Source organism: Staurois parvus, unplaced genomic scaffold (assembly GCF_062004578.1).
Source record: "Staurois parvus isolate SC_StPar_1 unplaced genomic scaffold, SC_StPar_1.0 ptg000258l, whole genome shotgun sequence".
NCBI lineage: Eukaryota > Metazoa > Chordata > Amphibia > Anura > Ranidae > Staurois > Staurois parvus.
Genome location: NW_028318054.1, coordinates 4,793,716 through 4,801,414, shown reverse-complemented (window position 1 = coordinate 4,801,414; position 7,699 = coordinate 4,793,716). Strand labels below are relative to the sequence as shown.

The window sequence follows — 7,699 nt, the reverse complement described above, 5'->3', positions numbered from 1 at the left end:
ACTCTTTATTTTTTCCTTTGGGAAGGCAAGTGACAGAATGATTTACAGGTAGGAGATTGTAATAGACAGGGACAAAACACAAAGCACCCAAACAGGGGCGGACTGGCAACTCATGGGGCCCCCGGGCAATAGGGGATCATGGGGCCCCTGTGTCCTTGCCCAAACTCAAAAAAGCCTATGAAAAAGGTACCAGGGGCATCTCACGGGGCCCCCTACTGACCCCAGGCCCTCCGGCAATGCCCGAGTTTCCAAATGGTCAGTCCGTCCCTGCACCCAAACAAGAACCTTTATATCACTAACAAAAGCTGTTAAGGCTTATATCACATTTGGTAGTTGGGTTTATGTCTACGTTACAAATTATGCCTGAGTTCTTTGAATTGCAGTGTCCTGCTTGTGTGTACAAATCTGTACATCCAAAAATTATTATAAGCACTAATATCTGTCTGCAACATTTGATTGATAGTGCTAATAAAGAAATTCAGAAGTTACCAAATGTGTTGGGCGAGGTCAGTGATGTCATCATGTACGCCGATACACTGCTCACTCTCAGGAAGGACAGGAGAGGAGGGCATTGAGTGCATTAGCTGGTGCTGGTTGTAGCACTATAAATTGTATGTGCGATTTTATCTTGTTTCTTATATACAATAAAAAAGTGTTTACACTGTGAAGAGACTCCCTCTTCTCCTATTATGTTATTGTGGAGCGCTGCTGATGTAACATTCAGTTGGACAAGCTGGTGGAAGAGGTTGTACATATCCCTATCTGTGAAAAATTCTGCTTGCTCTTTTATTAATTTAAAGGGCAATAAAATCTGTTGAGTTCACTTGAATAAGTGGGTCACATAAGGCACATGGGGAGTGTGGCGTATTTTTCAGCATGAGGTGGGTCTGTGTTGGATATTATTGGCAGCCACTGGTTCCAGCAGTTGGATGTTATCACTTATGTAGCAGAGCTATTATCACTGTTGATGTTACTGCTAGGTTGTATTTGTAGCTCAAGTAAACCCTGTCCATCACCCAGGACACAGAGGAAGAGGATATTAATCGCTGTGCCTCCTGGAAGTGACAAAAGCCTAATGGGAGGAACAGAGGCTGATGGGAGATGTGAGAGGTGCTTCCACACTTTGACTCAGCTCTGTGGAAGGAGCAGCAGGAAATACATTTCCCAAAGTGCCTAGGGAGAACAAACAGAACAAGAAAGAGAAAAAAGAACCCAGGTGGACAGAAAGATACATGTGGAGATACACAGATTGTAGGCACAGGTGCTACAGACTGAAACAAGAAGTAGAAAAGGATCTTTGATTGACTGCTACTGGAGAGAAAGGTCACTGAACACAGGTACTGTATAGGGCTCCAGGCTGCCTGCCTGCCTGCTGTGAACTGAACTGCTACTGGGAGACCAGCTTTCCAATCTATCTAGTGTGTGCAGCCACATTACCCAGAGAAGGGAAAAAATGAGTGCTGAGACCTGCTGTATTCTGCCTAGCATGAGGACGGAGAATCTGCCATTGCTGTCTGAGAGTGCCTACCACCAGGACCTGTGTGAGGAAAGAATGTTGTGAACTTTGAGTTAAGGTACTGTGTGGTGCAACGGCTACAGACTCCAGGGGTGGTGGAGGCTGCAGTTTCATCACCAGTTTGAGGGAGAAACTGTGTGTGTGCACCATAACATCTCACTTGACTGTTAGAAGACCCATCAGGATCATTGGAAGTTTTGAGAGGACATTTGACCACTTGTTTGACCCCTTCCTGCCTAAAGATAAAACAAATTAATGTTAATGCCTAAGCACAATTTTGCAACTTTGACATGTGATAGTGATACCGTACATATCATCACACATAGCCCCCAGTCAGTCTACATACACTATATTGCCAAAGGTTTTGGGACTCCTGCCTTTACATGTATATGAACTTTAATGGCATCCCAGTCTTAATCCGTAGGGTTCAATATTGAGTTGGCCCACCCTTTGCAGCTAAAACAGCTTCAACTCTTCTGGGAAGGCTGTCCACAAGGTTTAGGAGTGTGTCTATGGGAATGTTTGACCACTATTCCAGAAGCTCATTCGTGAGATCAGGCACTGATGTTGGACGAGAAGGCCTGGCTCGCAGTCTCCACTCTAGTTCATCCCGAAGGTGTTCTATGGGGTTGAGATCAGGACTCTCTGCAGGCCAGTCAAGTTCATCCACTCCAAACTCACTCATCCATATCTTTATGGACCTTGCTTTGTACACTGGTGCACAGTCATGTTAGAACATGGAGGGATCATCCCCAAACTGTTCCCACAAAGTTGGGAGCATAAAATTGTCCAAAATGTCTTGGTATGCTGACACCTTAAGAGTTCCCTTCACTGGAACTAAGGGGCCAAGCCCAATCCCTGAAAAACAACCCCATACCATAATCCCCCCTACACCAAACTTTACACTTGGCACAATGCAGTCAGGCAAGTACTGTTCTCCTGGCAACCGCCAAACTCAGACATGTCCATCGGATTGCCAGACAGAGAAGCGTGATTGGTCACTCCAGAGAACACATCTTCACTGCTCTAGAGTCCAGTGGCGGCGTGCTTTACACTACTACATCTGATGCTGTGAATTGCACGTAATGCTTGGATGCAGCTGCTCAGCCATAGAAACCCATTCCATGTCTGTGAAGAGAATCGACCTTGTACCCTTTAATTTTCTCCCATCATAATATAAATACTCTTGAGTGAGACGGTGAGCACTCCAATGGGAAATCCAGGGCCCCAGAACTAGTTAATCGTACTTACACCCACTGGCCAGTGGTTTAGATGTATTAGTGTCTTTACCTCTCAGTCGGGTCACCTCAGTAATTTGCTGTTCTTTACAATTGTTTATTATATTTTCTCTCTTGTTATAATTGTGTGCTGATTTAGCTGCTCTATTGAGTTGTATTATCATTGTTGCTTGCCCACTCATTTCTTTCCTGCAATGCTTTTGGCTGTTCATTAAGATCTATTTAAAGCCACAAGTGTGTCAGGGAGTGTGGTGCTTCTTTCACAGTCATGGGCACTGAAAACAGGGGATGCTAGGAAACAGTGGCTAGTCTGTGGGGTGAGCGCTACATTTTTTATGGACTATACAGATTGCGTTTAAGTGAAACTGCATTACATCTGAGCACCAGAAACCAAAAATGCTATTTTATTCATTGTTAATATTCAAAGTAAACTCACGCATCCATCCATGAGTCCATGCTTTATTTTTCTGAGAAAACATTTTGAAAAACACCCCCTAGAATTTCTGGCAGTGGACATCTTGATTAAGGGCAAATTATTCATGTACCATTTATTTCCTGGAATCCATCTGCCCTTAGCTCATGCATTGGTTGAGCTGAGAACCCTCCCTCCCCTTCTGAAAACTCCTGGTATGTATGGCATAATTTGCCTAAGCAGGAAACCAGGAAGTAAGTGAAGAAATGTAAAAAAAATGTGTAAAACAAGTAAATATGATATTCTTTCCTATCTATTTACTACAGCTGGCAGCATAAGAAATAAAAATAGTCAATGTCGACTGGGAGAGTTAAGTTCCGCTTTAATGACATTCTGATATTCACATCATTGAGCTAATTTTTTTCACGTGTGGTAGAGTATTTGTATAGTACCAGGAAACACAAATTACACGTAAGTTGCCATTAAGTTAGTGGTATTTTATATATATATATATATATATTTATATATATATGTAATTTTACTTAACTTTGCATATAAGAAATTTTTATTCACTATCACAGTGGTAATGATACAGTACACAAGAAAAAAAGACCCATGATTATTTGAGTATTATTTTATTAAGTCACCTGGTTATTTAATAGTTCACAGTTTTATTGTTAGCCTGATTTCAGACTGTTTTTACAATGTGTTATTTATTGTTATATATTAGCGCTGTGCCTTAATAATATTTTAGCTGTTCTGTTTAAGATATAGCGCAGCTGCTATAGGCTATTAGTTAGTACTTAGCGCAGAGTGTTTTGTAAATTTATACACCAGTTAGGCCTATTATCCCTGATTAAAATAATCCTGCTGCTTGCCAATTTTATACTGCTACATGCTGTTAATTTTGAAACTTTTGTATGCGGTTATTAATAAGCAAATTAAAATAGTCACTATGACTTAATAGAACAGGATGGAAAATTATATAACTATTTAAAAAGCATTCACAAAACAGTATCCTATTCAGTAGTTGCTTATACAAACTTAAAGCAGTATTAAACCTAAAAGGAAACGTTTATCATATTGCAGCTTACCTATTCGGAGATGTGATGGCTATATTAGTTTCCTCTTTTAGGCTTTCTTTCTTCTATTTTCATCTGATGATCCTGCCGGCAAGCCTGTTGCTTTTCAGAGGAATAAACTCTCCAGCATAATGTATCAGTTTACAGTACATGGATGAGATAATCCGTTTTCCACTGACAAGGGTGTTTAAAATGATCAGCTCTTTTTTTTGTTCATTTAAAACCTTTATCCCAAAAGGGAAAAAAAACCTAATACTGTAACTGATTATAAAGTGTCAGCTAGAGTTTGGCTTTAATTTGTTGTTGTATTCAAATCAGGGGTTGACTGACAACTCATAGGGCCAATGGGCAATAGGGGATCATGGGGCCCCTGTGTCCTTGCCCAAACTCAAAAAAGCCTATGAAAAAGATACCAGGGGCATCTCATGGGGCCCCCTACTGACCCCGGGCCCTCAGGCAGTGCCCGAGTTTCCAAATGGTCAGTCCGCCCCTGATTCAAATCTGCTAACATTAAATTAAAAACACTCCCATCCCGCCCAGACTGACAATGATGCCCCCTGTGCTCATTCATCCAGAGTGGTGTCTCACCAATATAGAAAATGTGTCACTAGCCAGATCACCAGGGAAAATGAAATGGAAAAAGCCAAACAAAATAAAAAATGATGCAGCTACTACATCTAATGATTGGTAAACTGCAGTTTAATACTACTTTTAAAGCTTTACAGAATGAGCTGCATAAACAGATAGAATATTTTTTCTGCCACAAGCATTGGATTGTTTAGGCAAAGTTGGCAGTTGCTTTCACATCAAACTCTTCATCTTTGTCAGGCACATCTGCTTTGACAAAGAGAAAATATTTAAAGCTTCAATTTTGGCCTACATGCAATTGTCACAAAAAAATAAACTGGGTAGAAGACCTTTACTTTGGCATTTTGCATCAATGCTCTTTAGATCAAAAGTTCCATTTGGTCTGATTGGAATACCTTTGTTACCATTGCAGAGCCATAGTAAGATCATTCCATAGGCATATGTGTTTGTAGCAGCAGAAGCAATCAGTTCTGTCTTTAATTCAGGAGCTGTTCACAGTGGGAAACAATTGGGGGTGGGAAAACATTTCTCTTCTGCATTTGTAGTAAAATCAAAGTCTACAATGATTCCTGTTTCTCAATTTACAACAAGCATGTTGTTTTCATGTAGAGAACCAATAATTATATTGGCTACATGCAGGGACTGATTACTTTTACAATCCTGTAAGAATTCAAAGGACTAATATCTTGACAGTGCCTAGACTATCCCCAGCATAAAAAAGGAACCAATAAAGGTACTATAGGAACAGATTTAGCAGAAAAATAGGTAAAAAAAAGTCCAAATATTCCAGGATCCTAATTCTGCAGCATTCAAACTTTATGATATTCTGCTGCTCTTGCAATGACTTGCTCTTCTGAGTCAGCTCCTACTGAATATCCCTTCAGCAAGACTTTCTTGTCCTGGACCTTAGTGCACAGAAGCGGTCGCCTGCTGCTTACCTCTTTCATTGGTTTTATATCAAACAGTACCCTATCCATACACCTTGGATAAAAAGCCCCCGGAGCTCATGTACTTCAGCATTCCTGCATCAGAGTACATCAGAGGTAGCTCTGGGAATCATTTACTTTACATAGTTTATAAGGTTGAAAAAAGACCCAAGTCTATCCAATTCAACGTTTGTGTGTATGGGCATTTGATTTTTTTTCTCTAACAATTCCCATTGCCCTGTATATTCTACTTCCTAAGGAAGACATCGGAATTTTTTTTTGGCATTTTACATACTGTCAGCCAGCACCACTTTTGCACAACATCCCTTAATTGTGCATATTTCTTTTGTCCACTGTGTATTTTGATGTTTCAATGGACTAACAGCTATGCAAAAATGTTATAAATACACCCCTTGATGTCATTCCTCATGGTGTTAAAGGGCAACAAATTTGCTTAATTCTATTCATAACATTTTTAAACCCAGAATCTGAATCCTCACAATCAAGAGAGGTTCCAAAAACAGTTGTCATAGAATTAATTAGCATCTCCAGCTGTGTTAGATGTTCACCTAATAGCAGTTGTTCAACCTCAACCATGAAGTCATCAACTAAAGAATGTTTTCTGGATTTTGTTCCCTTTGTCTTTAAGTAGGTTTAAATCTACCATGTAAGCTTGGATCATTTTCAATGCCAAGTGGTGCTCTCTCCAGTTATCTGCTAGACTAGTTAAAGTCGAAGGAAACGGGAGCTGTTCCACAATGACAAGCTTCACGGCCTTTAGAAGATCATCAGCCACACAAATATATTTGTTTTTTGCTCTATTCTCACAGAACGAATGTACATGCACTTTCACTGTGTGAATTGCTATGAATTTTTTAAACACACCCCCCAAGTGTGTTCCTGGTCCAGAAGTGGGACAGGAATGCATTACCTAGCCACTGAGTCCTATCTTGGAACAACCAAGTGGCATTTCACTAAGGTGCTTCAATACAGAAATGGGAACTGAAGCACCAAACCACTGCTATAAGGGCCAAATACAACTTTTGTCCCATAAAAGTCAAGAGGACAATCCAGGGATTATCTGTTTCAGGGGTCAAAAATACGGACTATGCTTGAGCTTAACCTGAAATTAATTGGGATATATTTACTACCATTGGTACACTCAGAATCTGGTGCAGCTGTACATGGTAGCCTATCAGCTTCTAACTTCAGCTTGTTCAAATTAAACTTTGGCAATAAAATCTGGAAGCTGATTGGTTTCTATGCAGAGCTGCACCAGATTTTGCACTCTCCAGTTTTAGTAAATAACTCCCACTGGATACTCTTTGGATTGTCCCCATGACTTTTCCTGGACTTCTTAACAGTGAAGTGATGCTTCAGTTTCCATTTTTGTTACGTTACAGTACAAGCCAAGGAGACCACAGAGATGTTCTGAGGTGTAGAAGCCCACTACTCGGGAACCAGAATATTTACATCAATATTAATACTTTATAATAGCAATACCAAAAAGATAACCTTAAGGGTCCAGCACTATTTTTCCACTTTTCTCAACTATGCATTAAAACAAATGATGGAATTCTGTGAATCAGAAATTACCAAAAGTTTCACAGCACCAATATAACTCACAGAAATAACTAGTATGAAGATGTCAATGGATACCACTGTCACTGTGCACAAATTAATATACACTGCTCAAAAAAATTAAAGGAACACTTTTTAATCAGAGTATAGTATCAAGTCAATTAAACTCCTAGGATACTGACCTGGTCAGTTAAGTAGCGGAGGGGGTGTTAATCAGTTTCAGCTGCTTTGGTGTTATTGAAATCAACAACAGGTGCACTAGGTAACAATGAGACAACCCCCCAAATAGCAATGGTTTTACAGTGGAGGCCACTGACATTTGTTCTGGCTGTTTTCCGCTAGTTTTGCATTTGGCT

The 7,699-nt window shown here is 40.1% G+C and overlaps 1 pseudogene; it reads right to left on the bottom strand.

Moving 5' to 3' along the window:
• Positions 1-5,026: 5,026 nt before the first annotated feature.
• Positions 5,027-5,892, bottom strand: LOC149459460 (serine/threonine-protein kinase 31-like; annotated as a pseudogene).
• Between the last annotated feature and the right edge of the window lie 1,807 nt (positions 5,893-7,699).